Source organism: Artemia sp. Qi Xiang Cuo, chromosome 15 (genome assembly GCF_049724085.1).
Source record: "Artemia sp. Qi Xiang Cuo chromosome 15, ASM4972408v1, whole genome shotgun sequence".
Classification (NCBI taxonomy): domain Eukaryota; kingdom Metazoa; phylum Arthropoda; class Branchiopoda; order Anostraca; family Artemiidae; genus Artemia; species Artemia sp. Qi Xiang Cuo.
Window position 1 is genome coordinate 45,744,722 of NC_142808.1, and position 22,409 is coordinate 45,767,130.

General features: G+C 36.7%; 1 protein-coding gene across 1 annotated transcript in view; it reads right to left on the reverse strand.

The window, feature by feature from the left end:
- Nucleotides 1-22,409, reverse strand: part of Rlip (Ral interacting protein) — a 56,865-nt gene that overhangs the window by 17,540 nt on the left and 16,916 nt on the right. Inside the window, exons 6-7 of the mRNA XM_089101487.1 lie at nt 20,704-20,959; nt 17,801-18,035 (exon numbers count right to left, since the gene is read on the reverse strand). The gene's annotated coding sequence lies outside the window, so the exon portion shown is untranslated. The remainder of the gene's footprint in view (nt 1-17,800; nt 18,036-20,703; nt 20,960-22,409) is intronic.

Here is a 22,409-nt window from a genome sequence, read left to right on the forward strand (position 1 = left end):
ACCAGAGTGTTTTAGAAGGGTTAAAGGGCTTAATAAAGCGAAAAATGCGTAAATTGGGTCGAGCTCTAACTTCACAAAATAGTTCTTGCAATCGCTGCAATTGTTTTCTTCATCGTTTCAGTATGATTAGACAGCATTCACCTCTTCTAATCCCATCCCTCCTTCGTTTTAAAAGGGGTGACGACCAGAGTGTTTTAGAAGGATTCAAGGGCTTAAAAGGAGCGTAAAATGCGTAAATTGGGTCGAGCTCCAACTTCACATAGCAGTTCTTGCAATCGCTGCAATTGTTTTGTCCATCGTTTCAGTATAATTAGACATCATTCACCTCTTCTAATCCCATCCTCCTTCGTTTTAAAAGGGGTGACCAGTGTTTTAGAAGGATTAAAGGGCTCAAAAAATCGTAAAATGCGTAAAATGGGTCTAGCTCTAACTTCACATAGTAGTTCTTGCAACCGCTGCAATTGTTTTCTCCATCGTTTCAGTAGGATTAGACATCATTTACCTCTTCTAATCCCATCCCTCCTTTGTTTTAAAAGGGGTGACCACAGTGTTTTAGAAGGGTTAAATGGTTTAAAAAAGCGTAAAATGTGTAAATTGGGTCGAGCTCTAACTTCACATAGTAGTTCTTGCAATCGCTGCAATTATTTTCTCCATCGTTTCAGTATGATTAGACATCATTTACCTCTTCTAATCCCATCCCTCCTTTGTTTTAAAAGGGAAGACCAGAGTGTTTTAGAAGGGTTAAAGGGTTTAAAAAAGCATAAAATGTGTAAATTGGGTCGAGCTCTAACTTCACATAGTAGTTCTTGCAACCGCTGCAATTGTTTTCTCCATCGTTTCAGTATGATTAGACATCATTCACCTCTTCTAATCCCATCCCTCCTTTGTTTTAAAAGGGGTGACCACAGTGTTTTAGAAGGGTTAAATGGCTTAAAAAAGCGTAAATTGGGTCGAGCTCTAACTTCACATAGTAGTTCTTGCAATCGCTGCAATTATTTTCTCCATCGTTTCAGTATGATTAGACATCATTTACCTCTTCTAATCCCATCCCTCCTTTGTTTTAAAAGGGGTGATCAGAGTGTTTTAGAAGGGTTAAAGGGTTTAAAAAAGCGTAAAATGTGTAAATTGGGTTGAGCTCTAACTTCACATAGTAGTTCTTGCAATCGCTGCAATTATTTTCTCCATCGTTTCAGTATGATTAGACATCATTTACCTCTTCTAATCCCATCCCTCCTTTGTTTTAAAAGGGGTGATCAGAGTGTTTTAGAAGGGTTAAAGGGTTTAAAAAAGCGTAAAATGTGTAAATTGGGTCGAGCTCTAACTTCACATCGTAGTTCTTGCAATCGCTGCAATTATTTTCTCCATCGTTTCAGTATGATTAGACATCGTTTACCTCTTCTAATCCAATCCCTCCTTTATTTTAAAAGGGGTGACTAGAGTGTTTTAGAAGGTTTAAAGGGTTTAAAAAAGCGTAAAATGTGTAAATTGGGTCGAGCTCTAACTTCACATAGTAGTTCTTGCAATCGCTGCAATTGTTTTCTGCATCGTTTAAGTATGATTAGACATCATTCACCTCTTCTAATCCCATCCCTCCTTTTTTTTAAAAGGGGTGACCACAGTGTTTTAGAAGGGTTAAAGGGTTTAAAAAAGCGTAAAATGTGTAAATTGGGTCGAGCTCTAACTTCACATAGTAGTTCTTGCAATCGCTGCAATTATTTTCTCCATCGTTTCAATATGATTAACCATCATTTACCTCTTCTAATCCCATCCCTCCTTTGTTTTAAAAGGGGTGACCAGAGTGTTTTAGAAGGGTTAGAGGATTTAAAAAAGCGTAAAATGTGTAAATTGGGTCGAGCTCTAACTTCACATAGTAGTTCTTGCAATCGCTGCAATTATTTTCTCCATCGTTTCAGTATGATTAGACATCATTTACCTCTTCTAATCCCATCCCTCCTTTGTTTTAAAAGGGGTGACCAGTGTTTTAGAAGGGTTAAAGGGTTTAAAAAAGCGTAAAATGTGTAAATTGGGTCGATCTCTAACTTCACATAGTAGTTCTTGCAACCGCTGCAATTGTTTTCTCCATCGTTTCCGTATGATTAGACATCATTCACCTCTTCTAATGCCATCCCTCCTTCGTTTTAAAAGGGGTGACCAGAGTGTTTTAGATGGGATAAAGGGATTAAAAAAGCGTAAATTACGTAAATTGGGTCGAACTCTAACTTGACATAGTAGCTCTTGCAATCGCTGCAATTGTTTTCTCCTTCGTTTCAGTATGATTAGACATCATTCATCTCTTCTAATCCCATCCCTCCTTCGTCTTAAAAGGGGTGACCAGAGTGTTTTAGAAGGGTTAAAGGGCTTAATAAAGCGAAAAATGCGTAAATTGGGTCGAGCTCTAACTTCACATAGTAGTTCTTGCAATCGCTGCAATTGTTTTCTACATCCTTTCAGTATGATTAGACAGCATTCATCTCTTCTAATCCCATCCCTCCTTCGTTTTAAAAGCGGTGACGACCAGAGTGTTTTAGAAGGATTAAAAGGCTTAAAAGAAGCGTAAAATGCGTAAATTGGGTCGAGCTCCAACTTCACATAGTAGTTCTTGCAATCGCTGCAATTGTTCTCTCCATCGTTTCAGTATGATTAGACATCATTCACCTCTTCTAATCCCATCCTCCTTCGTTCTAAAAGGGGTAACCAGTGTTTTAGAAGGATTAAAGGGCTCAAAAGAGCGTAAAATGCGTCAAGCTCTAACTTCACATTGCATTTCTTGCAATCACTGCAATTGTTTTCTCCATCGTTTCAGTATGTTTAGACGTTATTGACCTCTTCTAATCCCATCCCTCCTTCGTTTTAAAAAGGGTTACCAGAGTGTTTTAGAAGGGTTAAAGGGCTTAAAAAAGCGTATCCTCCCATCCTCCTTCGTTTAAATGGCTTCAAAAAGCGTAAAATGCGTAAATTGGGTCTAGCTCTAACTTCACATAGTAGTTCTTGCAACCGCTGCAATTGTTTTCTCCATCGTTTCAGTATGATTAGACATCATTTACCTCTTCTAATCCCATCCCTCCTTTGTTTTAAAAGGGGTGACCAGAGTGTTTTAGAAGGGTTAAAGGTCTTAAAAAAGCGTAAATTGGGTCTAGCTCTAACTTCACATAGTAGTTCTTGCAATCGCTACAATTATTTTCTCCATCGTTTCAGTATGATTAGACATCATTTACCTCTTCTAATCCCATCCATCCTTTGTTTTAAAAGGGGTGACCAGAGTGTTTTAGAAGGGTTAAAGGGTTTAAAAAAGCGTAAAATGTGTAAATTGGGTCGAGCTCTAACTTCACATAGTAGTTCTTGCAACCGCTGCAATTATTTTCTCCATCCTTTCAGTATGATTAGACATCATTCACCTCTTCTAATCCCATCCGTCCTTTGTTTTAAAAGGGGTGACCACAGTGTTTTAGAAGGGTTAAATGGTTTAAAAAAGAGTAAAATGTGTAAATTAGGTCGAGCTCTAACTTCACATAGTAGTTCTTGCAACCGCTGCAATTATTTTCTCCATCGTTTCAGTATGATTAGACATCATTTACCTCTTCTAATCCCATCCCTCCTTTGTTTTAAAAGGGGTGACCAGAGTGTTTTAGAAGGGTTAAAGGGTTTAAAAAAGCGTAAAATGTGTAAATTGGGTCGAGCTCTAACTTCACATAGTAGTTCTTGCAACCGCTGCAATTGTTTTCTCCATCCTTTCAGTATGATTAGACATCATTTACCTCTTCTAATCCCATCCCTCCTTTGTTTTAAAAGGGGTGACCAGAGTGTTTTAGAAGGGTTAAATGGTTTAAAAAAGCGTAAAATGTGTAAATTGGGTCGAGCTCTAACTTCACATAGTAGTTCTTGCAATCGCTGCAATTATTTTCTCCATCGTTTCAGTATGATTAGACATCATTTACCTCTTCTAATCCCATCCCTCCTTTGTTTTAAAAGGGGTGACCAGAGTGTTTTAGAAGGGTTAAAGGGTTTAAAAAAGCGTAAAATGTGTAAATTAGGTCGAGCTCTAACTTCACATAGTAGTTCTTGCAATCGCTGCAATTATTTTCTCCATCGTTTCAGTATGATTAGACATCATTTACCTCTTCTAATCCCATCCGTCCGTTGTTTTAAAAGGGGTGACCAGAGTGTTTTAGAAGGGTTAAAGGGTTTAAAAAAGCGTAAAATGTGTAAATTGGGTCGAGCTCTAACTTCACCTAGTAGTTCTTGCAAGCGCTGCAATTGTTTTCTTCATCGTTTCAGTATGATTAGACATCATTAACCTCTTCTAATCCCATCCCTCCTTTGTTTTAAAAGGGGTGACCACAGTGTTTTAGAAGGGTTAAAGGGTTTAAAAAAGCGTAAAATGTGTAAATTGGGTCGAGCTCTAACTTCACATAGTAGTTCTTGCAATCGCTGCAATTATTTTCTCCATTGTTTCAGTATGATTAGACATCATTCATCTCTTCTAATCCCATCCCTCCTTCGTCTTAAAAGGGGTGACCAGAGTGTTTTAGAAGGGTTAAAGGGCTTAATAAAGCGAAAAATGCGTAAATTGGGTCGAGCTCTAACTTCACATAGTAGTTCTTGCAATCGCTGCAATTGTTTTCTTCATCCTTTCAGTATGATTAGACAGCATTCATCTCTTCTAATCCCATCCCTCCTTCGTTTTAAAAGGGGTGACGAACAGAGTGTTTTAGAAGGATTAAAGGGCTTAAAAGAAGCGTAAAATGCGTAAATTGGGTCGAGCTCCAACTTCACATAGTAGTTCTTGCAATCGCTGCAATTGTTTTCTCAATCGTTTCAGTATGATTAGACATCATTCACCTCTTCTAATCCCATCCTCCTTCGTTTTAAAAGGGTTGACCAGTGTTTTAGAAGGATTAAAGGGCTCAAAAAAGCGTAAAATGCGTCGAGCTCTAACTTCACATTGCATTTCTTGCAATCACTGCAATTGTTTTCTCCATCGTTTCAGTATGTTTAGACGTTATTGACCTCTTCTAATCCCATCCCTCCTTTGTTTTAAAAAGGGTGACCAGAGTGTTTTAGAAGGGTTAAAGGGCTTAAAAAAGCGTATCCTCCCATCCTCCTTCGTTTAAATGGCTTCAAAAAGCGTAAAATGCGTAAATTGGGTCTAGCTCTAACTTCACAGAGTAGTTCTTGCAACCGCTGCAATTGTTTTCTCCATCGTTTCAGTATGATTAGACATCATTTACCTCTTCTAATCCCATCCCTCCTTTGTTTTAAAAAAGGGGTGACCAGAGTGTTTTAGAAGGGTTAAAGGGCTTAAAAAAGCGTAAATTGGGTCTAGCTCTAACTTCACATAGTAGTTCTTGCAATCGCTGCAATTATTTTCTCTATCGTTTCAGTATGATTAGACATCATTGACCTCTTCTAATCCCATCCCTGCTTTGTTTTAAAAGGGGTGACCAGAGTGTTTTAGAAGGGTTAAAGGGTTTAAAAAAGCGTAAAATGTGTAAATTGGGTCGAGCTCTAACTTCACATAGTAGTTCTTGCAACCGCTGCAATTGTTTTCTCCATCGTTTCAGTATGATTAGACATCATTTACCTCTTCTAATCCCATCCGTCCTTTGTTTTAAAAGGGGTGACCAGAGTGTTTTAGAAGGGTTAAAGGGTTTAAAAAAGCGTAAAATGTGTAAATTGGGTCGAGCTCTAACTTCACATAGTAGTTCTTGCAATCGCTGCAATTATTTTCTCCATCGTTTCACTATGATTAGACGTCATTTACATCTTCTAATCCCATCCCTCCTTCATTTTAAAAGGGGTGACCAGAGTGTTTTAGAAGGGTTAAAAGGTTTAAAAAAGCGTAAAATGCCTAAATTGGGTCGAGGTCTAACTTCACATAGTAGTTCTTGCAACCGCTGCAATTGTTTTCTCCATCATTTCAGTATGATTAGACATCATTCACCTCTTCTAATCCCATCCCTCCTTCATTATAAAAGGGGTGACCAGAGTGTTTTAGAAGGGTTAAAAGGTATAAAAAAGCGTAAAATGCGTAATTTGGGTCGAGCTCTAGCTTCACATAGTAGTTCTTGCTACCGCTGCAATTGTTTTCTCCATCATTTCAGTATGATTAGACATCATTCACCTCTTCTAATCCCATCCCTCCTTCATTTTAAAAGGGGTGACCAGAGTGTTTTAGAAGGGTTAAAAGGTATAAAAAAGCGTAAAATGCGTAAATTGGGTCGAGCTCTAACTTCACATAGTAGTTCTTGCAACCGCTGCAATTGTTTTCTCCATCATTTCAGTATGATTAGACATCATTCACCTCTTCTAATCCCATCCCTCCTTCATTTTAAAAGGGGTGACCAGATTGTTTTAGAAGGGTTAAAAGGTTTAAAAAAGCGTAAAATGCGTAAATTGGGTCGAGCTCTATCTTCACATAGTAGTTCTTGCAACCGCTGCAATTGTTTTCTCCATCATGTCAGTATGATTTGACATCATTCACCTCTTCTAATCACATCCCTCCTTCATTTTAAAAGTGGTGACCAGAGTGTTTTAATATGGTTAAAGGGTTTAAAAAAGGGTAAAATGCGTACATTGGGTCGAGCTCTAACTTCACCTCGTAGTTCTTGCAACCGCTGCAATTGTTTTCTCCATCATTTCAGTATGATTAGACATCATTCACCTCTTCTAAGCCCATCCCTCCTTCCTTTTAAAAGGGGTGACCAGAGTGTTTTAGAAGGGTTAAAAGGTTTAAAAAAGCGTAAAATGCGTAAATTGGGTCGAGCTCTAACTTCACATAGTAGTTCTTGCAACCGCTGCAATTGTTTTCTCCATCATTTCAGTATGATTGGACATCATTCACCTCTTCTAATCCCATCCCTCCTTCATTTTAAAAGGGGTGACCAGAGTGTTTTAGAAGGGTTAAAGGGTTTAAAAAAGGGTAAAATGCGTAAATTGGGTCGAGCTCTAACTTCACATAGTAGTTCTTGCTACCGCTGCAATTGTTTTCTCCATCATTTCAGTATGATTGGACATCATTCACCTCTTCTTATCCCATCCCTCCTTCCTTTTAAAAGGGGTGACCAGAGTGTTTTAGAAGGGTTAAAGGGTTTAAAAAAGTGTAAAATGCGTAAATTGGGTCGAGCTCTAACTTCACATAGTAGTTCTTGCTACCGCTGCAATTGTTTTCTCCATCATTTCAGTATGATTAGACATCATTCACCTCTTCTAATCCCATCCCTCCTTCATTTTAAAAGGGGTGACCAGATTGTTTTAGAAGGGTTAAAAGGTTTAAAAAAGCGTAAAATGCGTAAATTGGGTCTAGCTCTAACTTCACATAGTAGTTCTTGCAACCGCTGCAATTGTTTTCTCCATCATTTCAGTATGATTAGACATCATTCACCTCTTCTAATCCCATCCCTCCTTCATTTTAAAAGGGGTGACCAGATTGTTTTAGAAGGGTTAAAAGGTTTAAAAAAGCGTAAAATGCGTAAATTGGGTCTAGCTCTAACTTCACATAGTAGTTCTTGAAACCGCTGCAATTGTTTTCTCCATCATTTCAGTATGATTGGACATCATTCACCTCTTCTAATCCCATCCCTCCTTCATTTTAAAAGGGGTGACCAGAGTGTTTTAGAATGGTTAAAAGGTATAAAAAAGTGTAATATGCGTAAATTGGGTCGAGCTCTAACTTCACATAGTAGTTCTTGCAACCGCTGCACTTGTTTTCTCCATCATTTCAGTATGATTAGACATCATTCACCTCTTCTAATCCCATCCCTCCTTCATTTTAAAAGGGGTGACCAGAGTGTTTTAGAAGGGTTATAGGGTTTAAAAAAGTGTAAAATGCGTAAATTGGGTCGAGCTCTAACTTCACATAGTAGTTCTTGCTACCGCTGCAATTGTTTTCTCCATCATTTCAGTATGATTGGACAACATTCACCTCTTTTAATCCCATCCCTCCTTCATTTTAAAAGGGGTGACCAGAGTGTTTTAGAAGGGTTAAAGGGTTTAAAAAAGTGTAAAATGCGTAAATTGGGTCGAGCTCTAACTTCACATAGTAGTTCTTGCTACCGCTGCAATTGTTTTCTCCATCATTTCAGTATGATTGGACATCATTCACCTCTTCTAATCCCATCCCTCCTTCATTTTAAAAGGGGTGACCAGATTGTTTTAGAAGGGTTAAAAGGTTTAAAAAAGCGTAAAATGCGTAAATTGGGTCTAGCTCTATCTTCACATAGTAGTTCTTGCTACCGCTGCAATTGTTTTATCCATCATTTCAGTATGATTGGACATCATTCACCTCTTCTAATCCCATCCCTCATTCATTTTAAAAGGGGTGACCAGATTGTTTTAGAAGGGTTAAATGGTTTAAAAAAGCGTAAAATGCGTAAATTGGGTCGAGCTCTAACTTCACATAGTAGTTCTTGCTACCGCTGCAATTGTTTTATCCATCATTTCAGTATGATTAGACATCATTCACCTCTTCTAATCCCATCCCTCCTTCCTTTTAAAAGGGGTGACCAGAGTGTTTTAGAAGGGTTAAAAGGTTTAAAAAAGTGTAAAATGCGTAAATTGGGTCGAGCTCTAACTTCACATAGTAGTTCTTGCAACCGCTGCAATTGTTTTCTCCATCATTTCAGTATGATTGGACATCATTCACCTCTTCTAATCCCATCCCTCCTTCATTTTAAAAGGGGTGACCAGAGTGTTTTAGAAGGGTTAAAGGGTTTAAAAAATTGTAAAATGCGTAAATTGGGTCGAGCTCTAACTTCACATAGTAGTTCTTGCTACCGCTGCAATTGTTTTCTCCATCATTTCAGTATGATTGGACATCATTCACCTCTTTTAATCCCATCCCTCCTTCCTTTTAAAAGTGGTGACCAGAGTGTTTTAGAAGGGTTAAAGGGTTTAAAAAAGTGTAAAATGCGTAAATTGGGTCGAGCTCTAACTTCACATAGTAGTTCTTGCTACCGCTGCAATTGTTTTCTCCATCATTCCAGTATGATTGGACATCATTCACCTCTTCTAATCCCATCCCTCCTTCCTTTTAAAAGGGGTGACCAGAGTGTTTTAGAAGGGTTAAAGGGTTTAAAAAAGTGTAAAATGCGTAAATTGGGTCGAGCTCTAACTTCACATAGTAGTTCTTGCTACCGCTGCAATTTTTTTCTCCATCATTTCAGTATGATTGGACATCATTCACCTCTTCTAATCCCATCCCTCCTTCATTTTAAAAGGGGTGACCAGAGTGTTTTAGAAAGGTTAAAGGGTTTTAAAAAGTGTAAAATGCGTAAATTGGGTCGAGCTCTAACTTCACATAGTAGTTCTTGCTAGCGCTGCAATTGTTTTCTCCATCATTTCAGTATGATTGGACATCATTCACCTCTTCTAATCCCATCCCTCCTTCATTTTAAAAGGGGTGACCAGAGTGTTTTAGAAGGGTTAAAAGGTTTAAAAAAGCGTAAAATGCGTAAATTGGGTCGAGCTCTAACTTCACATAGTAGTTCTTGCAACCGCTGCAATTGTTTTCTCCATCATTTCAGTATGATTAGACATCATTCACCTCTTCTAATCCCATCCCTCCTTCATTTTAAAATGGGTGACCAGATTGTTTTAGAAGGGTTAAATGGTTTAAAAAAGTGTAAAATGCGTAAATTGGGTCGAGCTCTAACTTCACATAGTAGTTCTTGCTACCGCTGCAATTGTTTTCTCCATCATTTCAGTATGATTGGACATCATTCACCTCTTCTAATGCCATCCCTCCTTCATTTTAAAAGGGGTGACCAGAGGGTTTTAGAAAGGTTAAAGGGTTTTAAAAAGTGTAAAATTCGTAAATAGGGTCGAGCTCTAACTTCACATAGTAGTTCTTGCTAGCGCTGCAATTTTTTTCTCCATCATTTCAGTATGATTAGACATCATTCACCTCTTCTAATCCCATCCCTCCTTCATTTTAAAAGGGGTGACCAGAGTGTTTTAGAAGGGTTAAAGGATTTAAAAAAGTGTAAAATGCGTAAATTGGGTCGAGCTCTAACTTCACATAGTAGTTCTTGCTACCGCTGCAATTGTTTTCTCCATCATTTCAGTATGATTGGACATCATTCACCTCTTTTAATCCCATCCCTCCTTCCTTTTAAAAGGGGTGACCAGAGTGTTTTAGAAGGGTTAAAGGGTTTAAAAAAGTGTAAAATGCGTAAATTGGGTCGAGCTCTAACTTCACATAGTAGTTCTTGCTACCGCTGCAATTGTTTTCTCCATCATTCCAGTATGATTGGACATCATTCACCTCTTCTAATCCCATCCCTCCTTCCTTTTAAAAGGGGTGACCAGAGTGTTTAAAAGGGTTAAAGGGTTTAAAAAAGTGTAAAATGCGTAAATTGGGTCGAGCTCTAACTTCACATAGTAGTTCTTGCTACCGCTGCAATTTTTTTCTCCATCATTTCAGTATGATTGGACATCATTCACCTCTTCTAATCCCATCCCTCCTTCATTTTAAAAGGGGTGACCAGAGTGTTTTAGAAGGGTTAAAGGGTTTTAAAAAGTGTAAAATGCGTAAATTGGGTCGAGCTCTAACTTCACATAGTAGTTCTTGCTACCGCTGCAATTGTTTTCTCCATCATTTCAGTATGATTGGACATCATTCACCTCTTCTAATCCCATCCCTCCTTCCTTTTAAAAGGGGTGACCAGAGTGTTTTAGAAGGGTTAAAGGGTTTAAAAAAGTGTAAAATGCGTAAATTGGGTCGAGCTCTAACTTTACATGGTAGTTCTTGCAATCGCTGCAATTGTTTTCTCCATCATTTCAGTATGATTGGACATCATTCACCTCTTCTAATCCCATCCCTCCTTCCTTTTAAAAGGGGTGACCAGAGTGTTTTAGAAGGGTTAAAAGGTTTAAAAAAGCGTAAAATGCGTAAATTGGGTCGAGCTCTAACTTCACATAGTAGTTCTTGCAACCGCTGCAATTTTTTTCTCCATCATTTCAGTATGATTGGACATCATTCACCTCTTCTAATCCCATCCCTCCTTCATTTTAAAAGGGGTGACCAGAGTGTTTTAGATGGGTTAAAGGGTTTAAAAAAGTGTAAAATGCGTAAATTGGGTCGAGCTCTAACTTCACATAGTAGTTCTTGCTACCGCTGCAATTGTTTTCTCCATCATTTCAGTATGATTGGACATCATTCACCTCTCTAATCCCATCCCTCCTTCATTCTAAAAGGGGTGACCTGAGTGTTTTAGAAGGGTTAACGGGTTTAAAAAAGTGTAAAATGCGTAAATTGGGTCGAGCTCTAACTTCACATAGTAGTTCTTGCTACCGCTGCAATTGTTTTCTCCATCATTTCAGTATGATTTGACATCATTCACCTCTTCTAATCCCATCCCTCCTTCATTTTAAAAGGGGTGACCAGATTGTTTTAGAAGGGTTAAAAGGTTTAAAAAAGCGTAAAATGCGTAAATTGGGTCTAGCTCTAACTTCACATAGTAGTTCTTGCAACCGCTGCAATTGTTTTATCCATCATTTCAGTATGATTGGACATCATTCACCTCTTCTAATCCCATCCCTCCTTCATTTTAAAAGGGGTGACCAGAGTGTTTTAGAAGGGTTAAAGGGTTTAAAAAAGTGTAAAATGTGTAAATTGGGTCGAGCTCTAACTTCACATAGTAGTTCTTGCTACCGCTGCAATTGTTTTCTCCATCATTTCAGTATGATTTGACATCATTCACCTCTTCTAATCCCATCCCTCCTTCATTTTAAAAGGGGTGACCAGATTGTTTTAGAAGGGTTAAAAGGTTTGAAAAAGCGTAAAATGCGTAAATTGGGTCTAGCTCTAACTTCAAATAGTAGTTCTTGCAACCGCTGCAATTGTTTTCTCCATCATTTCAGTATGATTAGACATCATTCACCTCTTCTAATCCCATCCCTCCTTCCTTCTAAAAGGGGTGACCAGAGTGTTTTAGAAGGGTTAAAGGGTTTAAAAAAGAGTAAAATGCGTAAATTGGGTCGAGCTCTAACTTCACATAGTAGTTCTTGCAACCGCTGCAATTGTTTTCTCCATCATTTCAGTATGATTGGACATCATTCACCTCTCTAATCCCATCCCTCCTTCATTTTAAAAGGGGTGACCTGAGTGTTTTAGAAGGGTTAAAGGGTTTAAAAAAGTGTAAAATGCGTAAATTGGGTCGAGCTCTAACTTCACATAGTAGTTCTTGCTACCGCTGCAATTGTTTTCTCCATCATTTCAGTATGATTGGACATCATTCACCTCTTTTAATCCCATCCCTCCTTCCTTTTAAAAGGGGTGACCAGAGTGTTTTAGAAGGGTTAAAGGGTTTAAAAAAGTGTAAAATGCGTAAATTGGGTCGAGCTCTAACTTCACATAGTAGTTCTTGCTACCGCTGCAATTGTTTTCTCCATCATTTCAGTATGATTGGAAATCATTCACCTCTCTAATCCCATCCCTCCTTCCTTTTAAAAGGGGTGACCAGAGTGTTTTAAAAGGGTTAAAGGGTTTTAAAAAGGGTAAAATTCGTAAATTGGGTCGAGCTCTAACTTCACATAGTAGTTCTTGCAACCGCTGCAATTGTTTTCTCCATCATTTCAGTATGATTGGACATCATTCACCTCTTCTAATGCCATCCCTCCTTCATTTTAAAAGGGGTGACCAGAGTGTTTTAGAAGGGTTAAAGGGTTTAAAAAAAGTGTAAAATGCGTAAATTGGGTCGAGCTCTAACTTCACATCGTAGTTCTTGCTACCGCTGCAATTGTTTTCTCCATCATTTCAGTATGATTGGACATCATTCACCTCTTCTAATGCCATCCCTCCTTCATTTTAAAAGGGGTGACCAGAGTGTTTTAGAAGGGTTAAAGGGTTTAAAAAAGTGTAAAATGCGTAAATTGGGTCGAGCTCTAACTTCACATAGTAGTTCTTGCTACCGCTGCAATTGTTTTCTCCATCATTTCAGTATGATTGGAAATCATTCACCTCTTCTAATCCCATCCCTCCTTCCTTTTAAAAGGGGTGACCAGAGTGTTTTAGAAGGGTTAAAGGGTTTAAAAAAGTGTAAAATTCGTAAATTGGGTCGAGCTCTAACTTAACATGGTAGTTCTTGCTATCGCTGCAATTGTTTTCTCCATCATTTCAGTATGATTGGACATCATTCACCTCTTCTAATCCCATCCCTCCTTCCTTTTAAAAGGGGTGACCAGAGTGTTTTAGAAGGGTTAAAAGGTTTAAAAAAGAGTAAAATGCGTAAATTGGGTCGAGCTCTAACTTCACATAGTAGTTCTTGCAACCGCTGCAATTGTTTTCTCCATCATTTCAGTATGATTGGACATCATTCACCTCTTCTAATCCCATCCCTCCTTCATTTTAAAATGGGTGACCAGAGTGTTTTAGAAGGGTTAAAGGGTTTAAAAAAGTGTAAAATGCGTAAATTGGGTCGAGCTCTAACTTCACATAGTAGTTCTTGCTACCGCTGCAATTGTTTTCTCCATCATTTCAGTATGATTGGACATCATTCACCTCTCTAATCCCATCCCTCCTTCCTTTTAAAAGAGGTGACCAGAGTGTTTTAGAAGGGTTAAAGGGTTTAAAAAAGTGTAAAATGCGTAAATTGGGTCGAGCTCTAACTTCACATAGTAGTTCTTGCTACCGCTGCAATTGTTTTCTCCATCATTTCAGTATGATTAGACATCATTCACCTCTTCTAATCCCATCCCTCCTTCATTTTAAAAGGGGTGACCAGATTGTTTTAGAAGGGTTAAAAGGTTTAAAAAAGCGTAAAATGCGTAAATTGGGTCTAGCTCTAACTTCACATAGTAGTTCTTGCAACCGCTGCAATTGTTTATCCATCATTTCAGTATGATTGGACATCATTCACCTCTTCTAATCCCATCCCTCCTTCATTTTAAAAGGGGTGACCAGAGTGTTTTAGAAGGGTTAAAGGGTTTAAAAAAGTGTAAAATGCGTAAATTGGGTCGAGCTCTAACTTCACATAGTAGTTCTTGCTACCGCTGCAATTGTTTTCTCCATCATTTCAGTATGATTAGACATCATTCACCTCTTCTAATCCCATCCCTCCTTCATAGTAAAAGGGGTGACCAGATTGTTTTAGAAGGGTTAAAAGGTTTAAAAAAGCGTAAAATGCGTAAATTGGGTCTAGCTCTAACTTCAAATAGTAGTTCTTGCAACCGCTGCAATTGTTTTCTCCATCATTTCAGTATGATTGGACATCATTCACCTCTTCTAATCCCATCCCTCCTTCATTTTAAAAGGGGTGACCAGAGTGTTTTAGAACGGTTAAAGGGTTTAAAAAGTGTAAAATGCGTAAATTGGGTCGAGCTCTAACTTCACATAGTAGTTCTTGCTACCGCTGCAATTGTTTTCTCCATCATTTCAGTATGATTAGCCATCATTCACCTCTTCTAATCCCATCCCTCCTTCCTTTTAAAAGGGGTGACCAGAGTGTTTTAGAAGGGTTAAAAGGTTTAAAAAAGCGTAAAATGCGTAAATTGGGTCGAGCTCTAACTTCACATAGTAGTTCTTGCAACCGCTGCAATTGTTTTCTCCTTCATTTCAGTATGATTGGACATCATTCACCTCTTCTAATCCCATCCCTCCTTCCTTTTAAAAGGGGTGACCAGAGTGTTTAAAAGGGTTAAAGGGTTTAAAAAAGTGTAAAATGCGTAAATTGGGTCGAGCTCTAACTTCACATAGTAGTTCTTGCTACCGCTGCAATTGTTTTCTCCATCATTTCAGTATGATTGGAAATCATTCACCTCTTCTAATCCCATCCCTCCTTCCTTTTAAAAGGGGTGACCAGAGTGTTTTAGAAGGGTTAAAGGGTTTAAAAAATTGTAAAATGCGTAAATTGGGTCGAGCTCTAACTTCACATAGTAGTTCTTGCTACCGCTGCAATTGTTTTCTCCATCATTTCAGTATGATTGGACAACATTCACCTCTTTTAATCCCATCCCTCCTTCCTTTTAAAAGGGGTGACATGAGTGTTTTAGAAGGGTTAAAGGGTTTAAAAAAGTGTAAAATGCGTAAATTGGGTCGAGCTCTAACTTCACATAGTAGTTCTTGCTACCGCTGCAATTGTTTTCTCCATCATTTCAGTATGATTGGACATCATTCACCTCTTTTAATCCCATCTCTCCTTCATTTTAAAAGGGGTGACCAGAGTGTTTTAGAAAGGTTAAAGGGTTTTAAAAAGGGTAAAATGCTTAAAGTGGGTCGATCTCGAACTTCACATAGTAGTTCTTGCTACCGCTGCAATTGTTTTCTCCATCTTTTCAGTATGATTGGACATCATTCACCTCTTCTAATCCCATCACTCCTTCATTTTAAAAGGGGTGACCTGAGTGTTTTAGAAGGGTTAAAGGGTTTAAAAAAGTGTAAAATGCGTAAATTGGGTCGAGCTCTAACTTTACATGGTAGTTCTTGCAACCGCTGCAATTGTTTTCTCCATCATTTCAGTATGATTGGACATCATTCACCTCTTCTAATCCCATCCCTCCTTCATTTTAAAAGGGGTGACCAGAGTGTTTTAGAAGGGTTAAAGGGTTTAAAAAATTGTAAAATGCATAAATTGGGTCGAGCTCTAACTTCACATAGTAGTTCTTGCTACCTATGCAATTGTTTTCTCCATCATTTCAGTATGATTGGACATCATTCACCTCTTCTAATCCCATCCCTCCTTCATTTTAAAAGGGGTGACCAGAGTGTTTTAGAAGGGTTAAAAGGTTTAAAAAAGCGTAAAATGCGTAAATTGGGTCGAGCTCGAACTTTACATGGTAGTTCTTGCAATCGCTGCAATTGTTTTCTCCATCATTTCAGTATGATTATACATCATTCACCTCTTCTAATCTCATCCCTCCTTCATTTTAAAAGGGGTGACCAGAGTGTTTTAGAAGGGTTAAAAGGTTTAAAAAAGCGTAAAATGCGTACATTGGGTCGAGCTCTAACTTCACATAGTAGTTCTTGCAACCACTGCAATTGTTTTCTCCATGATTTCAGTATGATTAGACATCATTCACCTCTTCTAATCCCATCCCTCCTTCATTTTAAAAGGGGTGACCAGAGTGTTTTAGAAGGGTTAAAAGGTTTAAAAAAGCGTAAAATGCCTAAATTGGGTCGAGCTCTAACTTCACATAGTAGTTCTTGCAACCGCTGCAATTGTTTTCTCCATCATTTCAGTATGATTAGACATCATTCACCTCTTCTAATCCCATCCCTCCTTCATTATAAAAGGGGTGACCAGAGTGTTTTAGAAGGGTTAAAAGGTTTAAAAAAGCGTAAAATGCGTAAATTGGGTCGAGCTCTATCTTCACATAGTAGTTCTTGCAACCGCTGCAATTGTTTTCTCCATCATTTCAGTATGATTAGACATCATTCACCTCTTCTAATCCCATCCCTCCTTCATTATAAAAGGGGTGACAAGAGTGTTTTAGAAGGGTTAAATGGTATAAAAAAGCGTAAAATGCGTAAATTGGGTCGAGCTCTATCTTCACATAGTAGTTCTTGCAACCGCTGCAATTGTTTTCTCCATCATTTCAGTATGATTAGACATCATTCACCTCTTCTAATCCCATCCCTCCTTCATTTTAAAAGGGGTGACCAGATTGTTTTAGAAGGGTTAAACGGTTTAAAAAAGCGTAAAATGCGTAAATTGGGTCTAGCTCTATCTTCACATAGTAGTTCTTGCAACCGCTGCAATTGTTTTCTCCATCATTTCAGTATGATTGGACATCATTCACCTCTTCTAATCCCATCCCTCCTTCATTTTAAAATGGGTGACCAGAGTGTTTTAGAAGGGTTAAATGGTTTAAAAAAGTATAAAATGCGTAAATTGGGTCGAGCTCTAACTTCACATAGTAGTTCTTGCTACCGCTGCAATTGTTTTCTCCATCATTTCAGTATGATTTGACATCATTCACCTCTTCTAATCCCATCCCTCCTTCATTTTAAAAGGGGTGACCAGAGTGTTTTAGAAGGGTTAAAGGGTTTAAAAAAGTGTAAAATGCGTAAATTGGGTCGAGCTCTAACTTCACATAGTAGTTCTTGCTACCGCTGCAATTGTTTTCTCCATCATTTCAGTATGATTAGACATCATTCACCTCTTCTAATCCCATCCCTCCTTCATTTTAAAAGGGGTGACCAGAGTGTTTTAGAAGGGTTAAAGGGTTTAAAAAAGCGTAAAATGCGTAAATTGGGTCGAGCTCTAACTTTACATGGTAGTTCTTGCAATCGCTGCAATTGTTTTCTCCACCGTTTCAGTATGATTAGACTTCATTCACATCTTCTAATCACATCCCTCCTTCGTTTTAAAAGGGGTGACTTGAGTGTTTTAAAAAGGTTAAAAGGTGGTTAAAGGGTTTTAAAAAACGTATAATAGGTAAATTGGTTCGAGCTCTAACTTCACTTAGTAGTTCTTACAATAGCTACATCGTTTCAGTATGATTAGATATCAGCGAACTCCTATAATCCTACACCTCGTTAATTTTAAAAGAAGTGACATGAGTGTTTTAAAAGCGCTAAAAGGTGGTTTTAGGGTTTTAAGAGGCGTAAAATGGGTAAATTGGTTAGAGCTGTAAATTTAATAATCTATGTCCATCATATCTTGTCCCCTTTTTAGCAAAAAAGTGCCAATATCCTTCATTGGAAAGCAGAAAAAAAGTCAATAAAGAAAGATTAATCAGTAAAAGCTATCACTTACCTTAGTGCGTGGACTTCTTTGACGGATAGCTCCATCGCTTCAGTATGACCTCTAATCCCACCCCTACTCTGTATTATGAGTTGTTTTTAAGTGTTTAAAATACTTACAGAGCTCTTATTTCTGATAGCTGCTCCTGTAGATGTCCGATGGTTTCATTTAGATCAAGCATTCTCCTTCTTAAATCAACGACAGCTTCTTCTCTTACTTCTACTTCAATTCTGCCCATCAGCTCTTTGAGTATCATTTGTTGATATTCTTCCTCGCTTAGTTCGTCTTCTTCATCTTCCAGAGGAAGATCACCGGAAATTTCTTCGTCGGTCTTTTCTTCAGTAAATACCGTATCTGAACAAAAAAATGTTGTAATTGTTCTTTTCAGAAAACAAGACTAAAATCACCTTCAAATTTCCTCAAATTTACCAGAAAATTACCTAAAATAAAAGTTTACCAAACACCACCTCGTTACAAGACTAAAATTAACAAGACTTTGACACTTCGGTTTTTCCTGCTTCACCTACTTCCGTAAGCATTGTTCTTCAGTAACTAATTAATCCGTTAATTAATTCATCAATTTAATAGTTTCGGCGATAAATAAGTAAATTGAAATAAGTAAATCTAATACAGAAGCTGACAAAATATGATAAAATAAATACGTATATATGTTACTGTAAATGTACGGAGTCTGGTTTAATGCTGAAATTCACCGGTAAATGTCCGAAATTCCTTTTTCTTGCTTTGATTTAATTAGATTTGCGAGTCAGCTTTTTCAGTCTTACGCAAGCTATGATGGTAAAAGTTAAAGTTAGGTTAGATTATGTTAGTTTAGGTTACGTTTGGTTAAATTTGGTTATAAACATCAGAAACGGGTTAAAAACCTAAGCTAACCTAATCCAACCTTTTGAAATAAGTAGTTTCCCTAATCTAATCTAACGTGTCATAATCAAACCTTGTATTAAATTGGAAAAGTTGACTGGCAACGCTGACTAAATCCAAGGAGAAAAAAGGTATTTCGGACATTCACCGGTGAATGTCGACATACACGAATGTCGAATATTCACGATAACATATATATGAAAAAAATAATAAATATCCTTGTTAAGCGTAAAAAATATTTTGTGAATATTTTTTTCAACTTATTTTAATTCACACTCAAAAAGATTTTTCGGAAGATTTTCAAAAAGCGGCTTATTTATACTGGTTTTTTTTTTTTTTTTTTTTTTTTTTTTTTTTTTTTTTTTTTTGTTAATAAAATTTCCAGATACCTCGCTATTCTTCTGTATTTTTTTAGTGGTCACATACCTAGAAAGATTTGTTTTCTGACTTTAAACTCTCCAAATACTTTACCCTCCCCCCTTATGTGCAAATATATAGCTAAATTATATATTTCCCATATATTCTGTCACTTGTCTTTGTCTTGTCTCGCGCTAAGCTGAAAAAAAAATAACGAAGAAAACCGTTTTCTTCTTGAGTTTTACACAGCGTAAACTTGAGTGTATTTCCCATAAAACACAAGCACCAAAACTCCTTCCCCCTACGGAAATTGAAAAAAAAACTCAAATAAAATTCTCAACCTTGGAAAGCCTTCTTTTCCACGGGAGGGGGGCGACGTATTTTCCGGGGGATAAACGCCTAGAACCATATAAGATATGATAGATTCCTAATAGTGCTGATAGGTTATGCATATAACATTAAGTAATTTAGTTACTGATATATATTTTAATATTCTTAGATACCATACGTTGCTTATACTATTAATAAAAGGTTATGTACATATTATCTATTTTAATTAGTAATACCGTCGATTCCTGATAATCCGAAATACTGATAAATATCCAATTCTGCTCATATGAAAAGCTGGATATAAAATTGTATAAGATGTTTAAGATTTCTAATACTCTTAGATAGTTAAATTTCTAATGCTGCTGACATAAGATTCTCCGCACAAAACAGATTTCTAAACAGATTTACTTGTTTCAAGAATTAATTATCGATCTTTATCGGTATCAATTATCCTTAAAATAATTATTTATTTTAATTTCAATTTATTTAGTTAAATTTCAGTTCAATTAGGGTCTATATTATTAACCGATAATAATCGATAACAATATACTAATAATAATTAATAATAAATATAATAATAATAATAATAATACAATTATAAATAATCGACAATAATAAGGTAATTTCTAGTCACTTTAAGTTCGAATTATTTCAGGATTTTATCTCTGCTCATCTTAAGTTTTAACACGGGTCTTTAATTTTCTGAAGAAAAAAATTTTAGGGGAGTTTTTTTTAATTCATCTGTTATAAAAATACATCAATTTTGGGCAACAGCGCGATACGATTAATAGTACTAAATTTGAACACATCTCCACTTTTCTTATCTATCTTATTATTGAAGCAACGCCGTATTGCAATCGCTATTAATTCAAACGGAGAGCAAGGTGACGCCTCATCTAACCTAATAATTAGTAATAAGGAGTAAAAAGAAAGACACAGTCTCTTTCAACCGTGTTACATAAGAATTAACACGGTAAAATCTAATCTCCAGAACTTCAGTACAAGGCACCTAAACTCTAGAATCCTTATGACCCATATTGCAAGAATTAACACGGGACTTAAAAAGACTTTGTTACATTAGAAATAATCAGGGGTATTAACTAGAAGCGGACAAGAGGGAAATAATTTCTCCCTAAACTTGCTGCACACCCCCTCCCCCTTTAAGACTTGAAAAAATATCGAAAAACGAGAAACAGCAAAACTCCACCCACGTATAACCGATCAATAAATGTTTCTTGGTTGGCCACTTCTAAAGGAAAAATGCTAATAAGACAAAATGCTATTTTTAGATTCCTTATTTTATTTTCTTTAAAATGTCATTGTTGCTTTTCTGACAATGTCCCTTTCACCCTACATTTTTCTGATTTGGTGCGCCCTGTAAATGATGTGGGGCTGTAAAAAAGTTTATAAAACTTTGCCCAACCTTCAGTGGGATTCGGAATATAATTTTTACCTTTCTCTCTTGTTTTGTGTGTAAATTTAACTACTTCATTCTCTTCTTCTGCTTCGACTAGATGCACATTCTCATCATTAATATCATTATCTCTTGAATTATCATCCAAATCTTCAGGTAATGACTTGGAAGAATCTTCCTGCACTTCAGAAGAGAGGGAACGAATTTCTCCACCATCTATCTGACTAGGGGTTGTGCTCAATGTAATTGAATTATCAGGGTTATCTCTTTGCTTTGTTAGCGTCTTTAATTTTCGCTATAAACAAGATAAAAGTTAGGCAGGATGGAATTGAGTGTGTGGAGATAGGATTTCTCTTTTCATCTATATTTCTTTTTATTTCATAGATGTTTATTCTTAGTTCAGTTATTTTTAATGCTTATTCTAATTATATTTTTAATATACTTTATTTACAATAGTTTTAGTTAATTATTTGATTTTTTAATTAGTTACATAACCAAAGAATTTCCCCGTCGTTTCCTTGACAGGAATTTCTGCTCAATTTAATTGAATTATTTAAGGTAGTATCTTTTCTTTATTAGCAGCTTTAGTTTTCGCTAAATAACAAGAAAGAAAAATTGATATTACATTGAAACAAAAATAAAAAAAGAAGCAAAATATTACTATTAGGCTGACTATAATACTATTAGATTACTAATAATACTATTATATTAGATTTCTCAATATTATTTTTCCTCTGTTTTTCTTTTTACTCATATATACTTATTAATTCAAATTCTGAATTAATCTGTGCTTTGATTTGTGTTTGATGACAGCATAAAACAGAGATCAAAGTAGCTCGAGTAATCGAGTCAAAGATCGAGATCGAGATCGTCATCAGATATCGAGTAAAAGCTACTCGAAGGTTTTAATAATCCAAATTAATGATGCGTACACACCTGTTAATATTTGCAAAAGAACAAATATTTGTCACCTCTTATAAACCAATGAGGATAGATAGGGGGGGCAATTGTCTCCCCTAGATTTTATTCCCGTCCCTTCCTATAGGTTATGAATAAAACTTTTTTGAACCTTTAAAAAAAATCGAAACAAAAAATCCTTGCCCCCTTCCTACATTTTCGTGAATTCACATTCCTGGCCGCACTGTGTCCAACATAAATTCTTGCATAACTTAAACTGAGTCAACAAAGAAAATGTCATACAATAATAACTTAAAAATAACTTAGTAAAAATCGATTTAGCCATTTCAAATTCATCATTAAATTAAAATGAGCTACTTCTCTAGGATTTTTAAGATATTCCATAGAAATGTTCTAAGTTTTTCTAAGTAAAATTCTCCAGGTAGACTTTTATATGTTCAGAGTTATTTTTAGAGTTTCGTACAAACAAACGAATAGAACGTAAGGACGAAAAGTCAGGCATTTGATTTGTTTTTTTTTTCTCTCTTTTATGGAACAAGCATTTTTAATTTTTTGAGGATTCCTATTTCCAACATAATTTGAAACTTGGGAATGTAGGCTATACATTTCGTAAAAAGGACAGCTTTGCATTTCTCAGCATAATAGCATCTTGAACTGCATTTGAACGGCTCTTTTTAGTCTCCTTATTCCGCTCACTAGGACCAGATTAAGAAAGTTTTGTAATGGATGTTCCGTGAAATCGACAATTTTGACAATATAGTTCAAAATTCCATTTCACCGTGGCACGAACAATCCACAGCTAGGGCTGCTAGTGGTTTAGACCTAGG